A 12,802-nucleotide genomic window follows, 5' to 3' on the forward strand; every position below is an offset into this window, starting at 1 on the left:
ACCCACAGGACCAGTCTAAGACTGCATTTATATGTCCGTGGGGCACATTCGCTTATCGAAAATTACCCTTTGGTTTAAAGAACGCAGGGGCGACTTTTCAGAGGGCTATGAATTATGCCTTCCACGACATCAAAAGCATTGTTCAACCATATCTCGACGATCTTCCGGCTCATTCGCGTAAGCGGACTGATCATCCGCAGCATCTAAGAGCGATATTTCTACGTTGCCGACACTACAAGATAAGACTCAATCCACACAAATGTGTGTTTTGCGTCGGTTCTGGTCGTTTACTTGGCTTTGTAGTCTCTAAAGATGGGATTCGTCTCGACCCCTGTAAGGTTCAGGCAATCATCAATTTGCCTCCACCTTCAAATTTGCTTCAGATTCAGAAACTCCAAGGGAAAGCAAACTTTCTGAGGAGGTTCATTCCAAATTACGCAGAACTTGCTAAAGGTTATACACGTCTTTTGAAAAAAGATGTACCCTTCGACTGGGACCAGGTTGCGCAAGCTTCCTTTGACGCTTTGAAAGAGTCTCTAGTAAAAGCATCATTAATGTACGCCCCGGATTATCTTAGGGATTTTAACATGTATCTAGCTGCAACGGATACGACCATTGCGATGGTTTTAGTTCAAGAAGTCGATGGAGTTGAACATCCTGTATATTATTTAAGTAAAAACTTAAATGACACAGAAAGTAAATATTCTTACGTTGAAAAGCTAGCGCTTGCTGCTGTTCAAGCGATACAGAGATTTCGACATTATATCCTCTTTAGGAAAACTACCATTCTGTCAGATTGCAACCCCATGACTTATATACTGTCGCGACAGTTGCTGGGGGGCAAGTATTCCAAATGGATAGCGATCCTTCAAGAGTTTGATTTGGAATTTGTAAAATCCAAATCAAAGAAAGCTCTGGTATTCGCAGAATTATTATGCGATCTCCCATCGCCGTCCAATGATGAAACCTCCAAGGAATCAATCGTGGACGAGACTTTGTTTCTGATATCTGCAAGCGATGAGTGGTATGGAGATATAATAATCTATCTCCAGACCCAAAAGTTTCGGCCAGACACCTCACACTCCGAACAGAAACGTATACGATACCAAGAAAAAGATTACATGATCGTCGGTGATACTCTTTACCGTCGTGGTATTGATACAGTTCTGAGGAGATGTCTCACCCATGAAGAGGCCGAAAAAGCCCTGAATGAGTGTCATTCAGGCGCGTGTGGGGGGCATCAATCAGGTTTCGCTACAGCCCAAAAGATATTAAGAGCAGGATATTTTTGGCCAACAATATTCAAAGATTGCATAATCGCAGTCCGAAGTTGCCACTCCTGCCAAATCTTTGATAGCAAAACAAGAAAGCCACCCGCACCACTGCAACCAATTTTTGCAGTTGGGCCTTTCGCTAAATGGGGCATCGATTTCATGCAATGTAACCCCACCTCGACCAGGGGGCATGGGTATATTATAGTCGCTGTTGACTATTTTACCAAAAGGGCAGCTGTTTCGCCAGTGTTATCCAATGTAGGCATCGCCAGCCTATATATTGAGCTATCTCCTATGAGCTCAGGAGGCTGGAATTTTGTGCAAAGTAATGATATGCTGTTGGTTTCACTATAGAGCTATTGGGTGATTTCTTGAAGGAGGTGAAGAGGAGAAATTCTTTCTGCTGGGAAGTGTTACTGGATTGGAGCCTTCAATGGTTGTAACACTCTCAGAACTTTACTTCTTCTATTAATAAAAGCTATTGAGGTTCTTCTATATGCACTTGTTTCAATGTTATGTTGTGATGATTGTATATTTGGTTTATGCTAATCCTTGAATCAGTTATGATTGCATGCTTCTTGTAGTTCCCTTCTTGGTTATTTTGTAGGATCTCATTGTAGCTGGGCCAGCAAAAGAGAAAGGAGCTGGGAGCAAGCAAGCAAAGAGAAGAATTTGGATTCGACATTAAGCGCAAGACAACGGTTAGTGCATTTCTTCATTCTCTCTTGCTTTCATAAAGAAGTAAACCTTAAGTAGTTTTCTTTACAGTTGTTGCTGAGGTACTATCACCCTTAGAGTGGGATAGGGTCATCCGAATCAGATACTTTGGCCGAGGCGATGCCTACATTGGATAACACTGGCGAAACAGCTGCCCTTTTCTTTTTCAATCATGTAGTCGCCAGGTTCGGCGTACCACAGGCTATAGTTATGGATCATGGATCGCATTTTCGCAATCACATGATGGTCGAATTGGCTGCCAAACTAGGGCTATCTCACGACAGCTCTACCCCATATTATCCACAAGCTAACGGACAAGTTGAGGCAATCAACAAGGTCCTGAAGCGTATGTTGCAAAGGATGATCAGGGTTCATAAAAGAAGATGGCACCTAATCCTGTATTCAGCCTTGTGGGCTTACCGAACATCGGTAAAGAACGCAACCGGGTTCACACCTTTTCAATTGGTATATGGCCTGGAAGCAGTCTTACCAATCCAGTGCGAAATTTCGTCGCTTAAACTCGCAATTGATCTCCTCCCCGGAACCTCGGAAGAAGAGGCTCGTTTCTTGGAATTAATCCACTTGGATGAAACCCGTCATGATGCCGCTTTGGCTAACGAAGCCCATAAGAAACGAGTCAAGGCTCAGTTCGACAAAAATGTCAAACCCCGTGTCTTCTCAGAAGGTGATTTGGTCTTGCTATATGATCAAGAATCCGATAAATTAGGAGCAGGTAAATTCAATTCCTTATGGATGGGCCCTTATATTGTTAAAAGAGTGTTAACAAAAGGAGCCTATGAGTTAATAGATTACGACGGAATTCCACTGGCGCAGCCCCGGAACGGGCTGTACCTCAAGCGTTACTATGCTTAAATAGTAACCTGCATGCTTTTGTTATATTTTGTTTTCGCCAAAGTTATTGTTCTGGTTGAGTGATTCCCTTTTTTTTCATTCGTTGCAGATGTCAAACCTTATGGAGTCATGTGTTGGATATGCCGACGGAGCAAGTCGTAGTTCGCGGAACCTATCTTCCGCGGCATGGGCCATTTTTGATCCAAGTGGCGAGTTAGTAAGTTTCAGAGGTGTATGTATTGGGCAATCAATGAATAACATCGCTGAGTATAGCGCGTTGATAGAACTACTCTCTGATGCCATCACACGTGGCATATGCCGACTAATTGTCAGGCTAGACTCACAACTCGTAATACGACAACTCAATGGTATATATTCTGTTCGCAATCCAGCTTTTTATCGCATGTTCCTAAGAGTAAAAATCTTGGAAAGACGATTTGATTCAATTCAATATCAACATATTTCAAGAAATTTAAACACATTAACTGACTTATTAGCAAACTATGTGTTAGATAGACATTTGCAACATTTATAAAAGGACACCTCATAAAAGAGTGTACATATGAATCATCCAAATCAACCAGAATGAAACTCGAAAAATCAAAATACATATAAGCTGTTTATAAAGTTCATACATAATGTTCTGTAACCAAGACAAAATTGGTCATGTGACCTAAAAACTCAAAAAGTGCTAGGGGGCACCCTAGCCTAGTGATGCTCCTGATAGTAAGCCACAGTCTGTGCTATCATGCGCAGAAGACGGGTCCATCGTCTAGGTACACCGATAGTATGTTGCTGCATCGGTAAAGGTAACTCGTCAATCTGTACATCCGGAAGACCACGGGTAAGGTTCTCAACCTGCCCCTGCATAGCTGTAAGAGTCTCAGTATCGCTAAGATCACAGATAATAACTCTCCGAGCAGGTTCCTCTGCCGGAGCGACAACAGATGGTCTCAGACGAACTGCCGGACGAACATGACCGACATCTGCAAGCACACATGAGTTCAATTAAAGTCTTGATAGAATAAAGCACAAGAACATTATAAATGAAAACAATGGACAGTAATATGGTTGAAATTCTTACCAGTAGCATCCCACTGAGCACCGTCTGGCAGTACCATATCCGGATCACCCCGGAAATCCATACCAACATATGGGTACTCGGAAAAAGACATCTCCTGGCGATCGAACCACCTAAAGAAAGCAGCATTGAAAGAAATCTGGGATTGACCTGCATGTCTGGACATGTGATCGACCCATCGCTGCATACGTGGCTCGGTAGGAGAAGGCACTCCGAGATCGATGTACTGAGGTTGCATCAGAGGGATCTTCTCCAAGGCGAAGGCAGTCAGAATCGAACCAAAACCAAAGTTCTTTAGCTTCCCGTCCTTCACCTTGTTCAATTGATTTTTCATCTGACTAAGCACTGCATCACTCCAGTTGAAGATTTTCGGTTGGAGACATTCCAAGGCGTGCTGCATATGAGACCTGTTGGCAACATGTAAAGATGCGCTACCGGCCATCCTACCAAGAGTATACAGAATGGACCTGAGAGGCCTGCTAGTAACATCACGGATAACCACCTTGCCGTCTCTGCTCGGCTGGGACCCCTCCCTGCAATACTGGCGAACATAATCTCTCACGGAATCATTCCCCCGAACTGTACCTGATAAAGAAATGGGAGCACCCCGCCTTGACAGGCCAGTCAAGAAGTAAATATCTGTCACAGTCAATGGAATAGGTTTGTTCCTGATCTAGAACACTTGGTTAACAGGATCCCAAGCATCAAGCATATACTGCAGTAATGAAATCTGTGCTCTCATGCTTGAGATACGGAAAAACTTCAGCATACCACAGTCTCGTAGCGCGCCCACCGTAACAGGATCATGAAGGGCAATCATATCTTCTTCTTCATGTTCTCGTTCTCGCCATGTGAGGGCCATCTTGATCAAGAATCCCTGCAAAACAAACAAGAGAATGAGTCAGCTCCTAAAATTGATGAAAAACTGGCGAAAATTTCATCAAAAACTGTGAAAAATTGTTGTTTTTATGCCCTAAAGCAGGTGCCCAGTGTACTACCTACGTTGGGAGACAAGCTGCCTTCAAGCAGATTGAATCCCAACGTAGTTTTCGAATGGGGGACCTGCGTTGATCAGAGGGCGCCCTGGGAAAACCCCAGAGGCTCAATAGAACAACAAAACAAGCATAAAACAGGAAAATGAAACCATGAAAATGAAGAGCTAAGGTTTAGCTCCTACCTGGTCCAAACGGCGCCGAAAATCGTCCACAGAATCTCCCGGAATCAGCTAGTGAAAATCAAGGGGAAAGAGGCTCCTCCAAAGCTCCAACAAGCAAAATGCAAAATGAAATGGTAAAGTGAGAGGTAAAAACCCTTTTTATTTGCTTTTTACGTAGTTCAAGGTAAATATTAATGTGTTAATCTCATTTTCAAGTAAATATTACTCATTTCTAACTAGTTTGTTGCAGCAATTTGAAAATGCAGTGCTATCAGTAAAAAAGAGAAACTAGTTGTTACACTAAAAAATGTCACCTTGACTACTTACAGTTAGTATGGCTCAAATCAACAGTCATGCTACCCTCTTAGGCAAGTCTCATGCCTCTGTTATCCATCTCAAACTCAAAGAAGAGAGAAAGTCTTGTAAAAACTATGTTTATCTCTGGGGTCGCAGGTTCTCTCTAGCCTTACCTGCGGGGACGCTGACCATGTTCACAAAATCTGCGTCTATGGACGCTCTGTATGTTAAGGGACAGGTGCGTCCCTCTGTAAAAGGAAAAATGCGCGAGTTTTATCTTGAAAAAGTTACTTGTGGTTACTTCTAGAACATTCTAGAGGTCGGTTTGATGAAATGGATGCGCCTCCAGTTGGTTCATGTATCTCTATTAAGGGGGAACTTATCCCATCAATAAGGGAGCTATCCCACCCAAAGAGGGGGATGATCCCATTGATAGTGGACCTGAATAACCTCTTTACAGCACTATAAATAAAGACATTGAGCCAGAGGGAGAGGAGGTTGAAGCTATACATTTTCTTTGGGTAAATGCTGCAGGATTTAGGTCTTCCATTAGAACCTTTGTGAGGAGAGATTGTCTTTACATGATTCTACTTGGAAGTGGGTGAGCTTTGTCAAAGTAGAGGAAAACCCTTGATGGACCCTGGGAGGAACTTGCACAACACCAAGGCTAGGTTGTAAGAGTTTCTTTGTTTCGTTATTAATACAAACTGGTTTATTTTTCTCAATAGCTTGTGCTAATGAGTTATTTCATGTGTTCCTTGGTCTGCATGTTGAATATATGTTTTATTATATGAAATGCAAGTGCTTGGTAATTGTTTGATTGTTTGTGGTTGCAGGAATTGACTTGAAGGAGGAGCTCATCCGGATCGTCAAGAACGGACCTCAACAACAGCGTTTTGGAATAAGGTAAGCCTAAACACTTGTAGTTTTCATGTTATAAAAGGTGTATTTAGAGAAAGATCACTCCATTTTGTCTTGTTTGTCATTAGAATGTCTTAGACTTCTAGGAAGGTCAGCCGTGTCCGCACCCTTGACCAATTCCGTATGACAAATTGGCGACTCCGCTGGGGACTCCATTAATGAGAGAGTCTTTTCCTTTATGTGAACTTTGCTTTGAGAAAATCATTTTTATTTTCTGGTTTTTGACTGTGAGAATTAGTATTTGGGTGGCTTAGCTTTAGATTTAGTTAGATTTGGTTTTTCTTCATTTTTCCAGAAGGACGCACCCTCTGAGTACTGCACAGTGCGTCTTTGGACGCGCTGTTGCCGTTTGCACAGAGCGGGCCCGCACCTGTGATAACGGGTGGCCCGCGTCTTCCTGTAAAAGTTAAGAAAATTCCATTTTTGCTTTAAATTGCTTTTAGATTTTGATTTTCCTTAGTATTTTCTGCCCAGATCCTTTAGTACCCTGTCAAGAATTTTCACCTGAACTTGTTTTGTGAGCTTTGAGTGTTTTAGTGGTTTTCAACGAAGTTTAGGCCTAGGGTTTGATTTTTCAATAGGTCCTGTAGTGACTTTGATAGTAGAAAGTTGTCCAGCCTTAGATCTCTCTGGTTAGTCAACCTTCTTAGAAGTCGGGCCTATCGTAAAGTCTCCTTGTGTGAGCAACTTGCCATTTGAGTTGTTTTGGGTCAAATTTCGATTTGCTTGTTTATAAAGTATTGATTTCCATTTTACAAAAAGAACAAAAAGATTAGAGTTTTGTTTTGGCTAGTTTTTGGTTCTGCAATAAGCTAGTCCTTGATTTGATCATGATCAAGTAAAACACCTTAGAATAATCATTGTTAGTTTTGGCCTCGTTAAACTTGCTTAGAATAAATTTGCTTTTAGTTTGCTTATGAGTGGATTTTCATAGATTTTAATAGTTGTTAAGATTGATTTTTGGTTATATTAGATTTATTTGCTTTATTAAAAGAAAAATACAAAAACATCTTCTTTAAAAGTCTTGTTTCAAGTAGCTTTTTGTTTTTGAAAGAAGAAAAGAGTTTTTTCGTGCATGTAAAGAGAGGTTATGTTTTTATGCTTGGAAAAGAAAAACGAATTGTTTCTTTGATTGTCTTCAATTAAGAAGTTGCTTTTATAAATATTGCATTCTCTCAACTTTTTAGTTAAGCAATTCATCGAAAAAGTAAAGTAGTGGATAAATCATTCTAGGTGCATTTTGTAGTGGTTTCGAGTCGAGTCAACACACCACTAGTTTCACTTCCATCACCTTTTGACTTAAGAAACAACTTTAAAAGTAACGCTTAAATTAAAATCAATCTAGTAATCTTTATTTTTCTAGGGCTCTGAAACACCAACATAGCTTAGGCTAGGGTCTCGGAGTAGGTGAGTACTTAACTCTCCAAGACTACAAAACCAAACAGATAGTTTATCTTGAGTAGATTAAATCCAATTGTTTCAGTTATACTCTGGGAAAGCTCCTCTTAAAGGAGAAGCACAAGCTCGTGTCCGAACCAGTGAGGGGATCATTCCTCCCTCGTTGGGAACGACGCCAGGAAATACGTATTACAAACGGTAAACCTCGGATTAACCATTGTCGAGGAGCCAGGGGTCACTTATCGGTAAACCTTGGATTGTTGTCAAGGAGCCGGTAAGGGGATTGGAGCTTGCTACTCTGCCCTTGCGTGCTGTCGGAGTTTAGACTCTTCCCCCAGGTGTAATTGTTGTGATTGGTAACCTTAGTGGCCATAATATCTAGGATTCTACCCAAGGTGACGGTGGAGGGAAGGTCCCACTGTACCTGGAGCAGACGTCGGTTATACTCACTTGGATTTTCCGGGGGGTTCACTTCACTTCGAGATGGTTAAAGTGGAGGAACTTGTGCCGGTCTATTCATTAAGCAGGTTGCCGGGGTAACTGTTCCACCCGCCATTTCTGTACTGAATCCTGCGAGGTTGGGCCTAATCACCAACTAGCGCTTTTGGTCCGGAAGACTACTGTTTGTGTGTGGTTTGACGCTCTAGATTATTTAGGCGTGTGCTTCAAATTTGTTTGCTTCTTTAGAAGACTTTAGGTGGTTTGATTTGAAATTTTTACTTTGTTTTCGTGTGTTGTAGTTAAAAATCTTTAATTGTGGTGGAATTACCGAGAAGGTCCCGTCGAATTGCGGGCCAGTCTCCTGAAGTTGTTTCTGTGGCCGAATTGTTGAGAAGATCCCGTAGACTTAGGGGATCCCTCCTCGAGACGACCCAGGTAATTTAGAAGGGTTAAAGGTCCTTGTAACTCCTCCTAGTGGCAGTAGAGTAGGTTCACCTGAAGAAGGAGAATCTTCCTTGGTAGTCCATCCAGATTACCAAAGTTTAGAAACAGGTTACAATCCCGAAGCTGTTACAGTTTCCGAGCTTGCTGGTAGTTTTTCATCTGCCAGTGAAACAGGCGAAGAACCTGAAATTTCCGAACCTGTTACTCCAACTCCTAGTGTTCCTGATTCACCAAGAATAGAAAGAATTATCACCGAAAATCTTCCTGTTGGATTAATTGCTATAGAAGAACTTGTTCCAGAGGAAGAAATAGGCGTTTCTGATTCTGAAGATCTAATTACCCTTGATCTAAGGGAGCGTGAATCCATCTTTTACAGTCCTCCTAGAAGTGAATCTTGGTACCTTGCATTAACCAATTTTTTAGACAACTCAGTAGGTTTTTCTACACCTCGTACTCCTTTTCCACCTAGAGGAATTCATTCTCCTGTAAATATGTCTGGTCAGTCATCTGTGTTTTCGCAAAGTCCCGAATCATTTTTACATGGCGGTCCTTCTGTTCCTACTGGGTATCAATCACTTTCTGGTACCTTTGTGGGAGCATCTCCTCAACCCATTGATCATGGGTTATTAGTTGGAAACAGTGGTAATGTACCATTGAGTATAGGTGACATTTATATGATGTCAGGTTCAACTCCCATTAACCAACCTCAAGGTGGCCAATTACCGCCTGGGGGGCAACCTTCGTTAATGCCTGGGGGGCAACCTCAAGGTACTTCATTCGTCACTGGGGGGCAACCTCAAGGGTATCAACCCCAAGGGTATCAACCCCAGCCTCAATATGTACCCCAAAGTCAACCTCAGTATCAATATCAACCTCAAGGATGGCAACCTCAAGGATGGCAACCCCAAGGGTATCAACCCCAAGGGTATCAACCTCAAGGATACCAAACCCAAGGTCAAGGTCAACCCCAGTACTCGTATTTACCTCAAGGTTATCAACCTACGGGTCAATACCCTGGTCAAGGTTATCAACCACCTCAAGGGCAATCATATGGGACTGCACCTTACAGTTATCAACCTTATCCTCAATACGGCTATGGATCTCAGTATCCTCAACCTGTTACGAGTCAATACCCTGGAATGTTAACATGGGATCCGTCACAGGGTCAACAGATGTCGCAACCAAGTATACAGTCGGTACCTCAAGCAGGACAACCTGCAGTTCCTGGTCCACCCCAGCAACCGCAACCTGTCCAGTCAAGTGTTCAGACCCCCGTAACTTCCGTAGTTACTCAGCCGCCAATTGCACCTGGTACTCCACCTCACACGGCTGCAGCAACTACCGCTTCATCTACCATGCTTACTTCTGGAGTATCGGCAGCTCCGGTTTCTACTGTCCCTGTAACCACTCCTCAGACATCTGTACCATTGTCTGGACCTACGGTTCAAACCACAGTCCAGATGCCTGCAGGCCAACCTGGTACAAGTACGGTTGTTACAACTCAACCTCAATTTGTTCAACCTCCGTACCAGGGACAGTATCAACCTGGGCAAGCTGCCCAACAACCGGTTTACCAGTATCAACCGTATCCTGGGTACACTTATCAACAACCTCAGCAACCCCAGTACTGTCCCGTTAATCCTGGTTTTCCAGGAGGATATAATATCCCAAATGCGACTCCTGTTCCTAGTTATCCTGGATATCCTCCTCCTGGGGCTGGTATTGTGACTCAGAGTTTTAGAGATCCTAACCGGCAGTTACCATTTATTGCGACTTTAGATTTACCCGACTTGACGCGCCTAACGAACGATCCAATTCAATATCTTCAGTTCTGGCCGCCAATGCCAAATAAGTTGCCCAGCGATATACCCAAGTTCGAAGGTAAGTCTGGAGAGCATCCGTCTAATCACGTGATGACTTACCACCTCTGGTGTGCCTCAAATTCCATCTCAGATGATTCCATCCGCTTACGTCTTTTCCAGCGTACACTCATTGGTCTCGCAGCCAAGTGGTACATTGAGTTACCACGGGCCTCTTTTTACAACTTTAGCCAGTTAGCTACCTCGTTCTTAACTCATTTTCAGTTACCAGTCAGATATGATAATGGTATAGAATTATTAACTTCGCTAAAACAATCGACATCCACGTACATTTCTGATCATATCCATGAGTGGAGACGTCGAAGAAGATTAGTGAAAGTTTTTATCCCGGACCAAATCTTAGCTGAATGGTTTGTCAAATCATTATTACCAAGAATTACTGAAGATGTAGCTAAGGCCAGAGTAGTTACTGAGGAGCAAGTCATTGCTCAGGCACAATACCTTGACTTAGTTTACACTCAGTCGGGTACGTTACACGAGAAAATTCTGGATCTTCCAAAGTCAAACCAAATCGCTGCTGCTCCTTCGGGATCTCATGCCGCTGATGGTATGATTGGTATCGTGACTACAAAGAGCAAGAAGAAGTCTTCCAAGGCTTCAACTACTCCAATTATCACTTTGCCTGATTCTCCGACAGGAGAGTCTTCTCCTGAACTCACCGCCGACATTCACGCTGTAGAGTCATCTACGGCCAAACCAAAAAACGGTGGAAAGAAGAAAGGAAAGAAGAAGGCCAAAGCAGACAAGGCTCCAAAAGAGAAAACGGAAAAGTCGGAAACCAATGACGAAAAACGCAAACCTCGATATCCTTGTCTCATTTGTGAAGAAGATCATTTTACGAGAGACTGCCCTCATCGGGCCGAGGTAGTGAAAATAGTCAAAGGTTCTCCCACTCCTGCTGTGTTAAAAAATCCATTTCCAGAGCAGGAGAATAAGATGATAGGTTCTTCTTCGAATGCCAGTGAAGAACCCATTTTGATGATGTCTCATGTCAGGATTGCGACTCGATCGCAAGATTATGGTAGTAAGGCTCCTGTTGATGGTAAGGAAGCAGAATCTTCTCACTCTAACCCATCAACCTCAGCTCCTGGTTCCGATCCACTACAGATCGAAAAACCTAACCCAGACTTAGTGATTAAGCCGCCCGCCAAGGGTGTACTTCGAAGGTCTGCTTTCAATCCACATGCGAGAGCAGCCCAGAATTACAACATTGTTGAAGACTTAGCTGTTTCACCTTCAGCAATGTCGGCACTCGAAGTGCTGCAATCATGTCCAACGCAACGAAAATTGCTTTTGTCGGCTATCGGAGCTGTCGATGTTCAGGACCCGAACCTAATGATCTTTGATCTAGAAAATAGTACACCGCGTCTCCCCCATCAAATGGCTTTCCAAATCCCAGTGATAGTCAAAAACAGGCCTATTCATCGGACTGTGATTGATGAGGGAGCTTCTACGTGTATTATGTCGATTCAATGTTGGAGATCGCTTGGTTCCATGTAAAAATGATTCGGGACTTTGCGAAAACACAGATGACTGACCAGACATATTTACAGGAGAATGAATTCCTCTAGGTGGAAAAGGAGTACGAGGTGTAGAAAAACCTACTGAGTTGTCTAAAAAATTGGTTAATGCAAGGTACCAAGATTCACTCCTAGGAGGACTGTAAAAGATGGATTCACGCTCCCTTAGATCAAGGGTAATTAGATCTTTAGAATCAGAAACGCCTGTTTCTTCCTCTGGAACAAGTTCTTCTATAGAAATTAATCCAATAGGAAGATTTTCGGTGATAATTCTTTCTATTCTTGGTGAATCAGGAACACTAGGAGTTGGAGTAACAGGTTCGGAAATTTCAGGTTCTTCGCCTGTTTCACTGGCAGATGAAAAACTACCAGCAAGCTCGGAAACTGTAACAGCTTCGGGATTGTAACCTGTTTCTAAACTTTGGTAATCTGGATGGACTACCAAGGAAGATTCTCCTTCTTCAGGTGAACCTACTCTACTGTCACTAGGAGGAGTTACAAGGACCTTTAACCCTTCTAGATTACCTGGGTCGTCTCGAGAAGGGGATCCCCTAAGTCTACGGGATCTTCTCAACAATTCGGCCACAGAAACAACTTCAGGAGACTGGCCCGCAATTCGACGAGACCTTCTCGGTAATTCCGCCACAATTAAAGATTTTTAACTACAACACACGAAAACAAAGTAAAAATTTCAAATCAAACCACCTAAAGTCTTCTAAAGAAGCAAACAAATTTGAAGCACACGCCTAAATAATCTAGAGCGTCAAACCACACACAAACAGTAGTCTTCCGGACCAAAAGCGCTAGTTGGTGATTAGGCC

Source organism: Pinus tabuliformis, chromosome 1_1 (genome assembly GCF_031772625.1).
Source record: "Pinus tabuliformis cultivar Carrire ecotype Pingquan chromosome 1_1, CPIR1, whole genome shotgun sequence".
Classification (NCBI taxonomy): Eukaryota; Viridiplantae; Streptophyta; class Pinopsida; order Pinales; family Pinaceae; genus Pinus; species Pinus tabuliformis.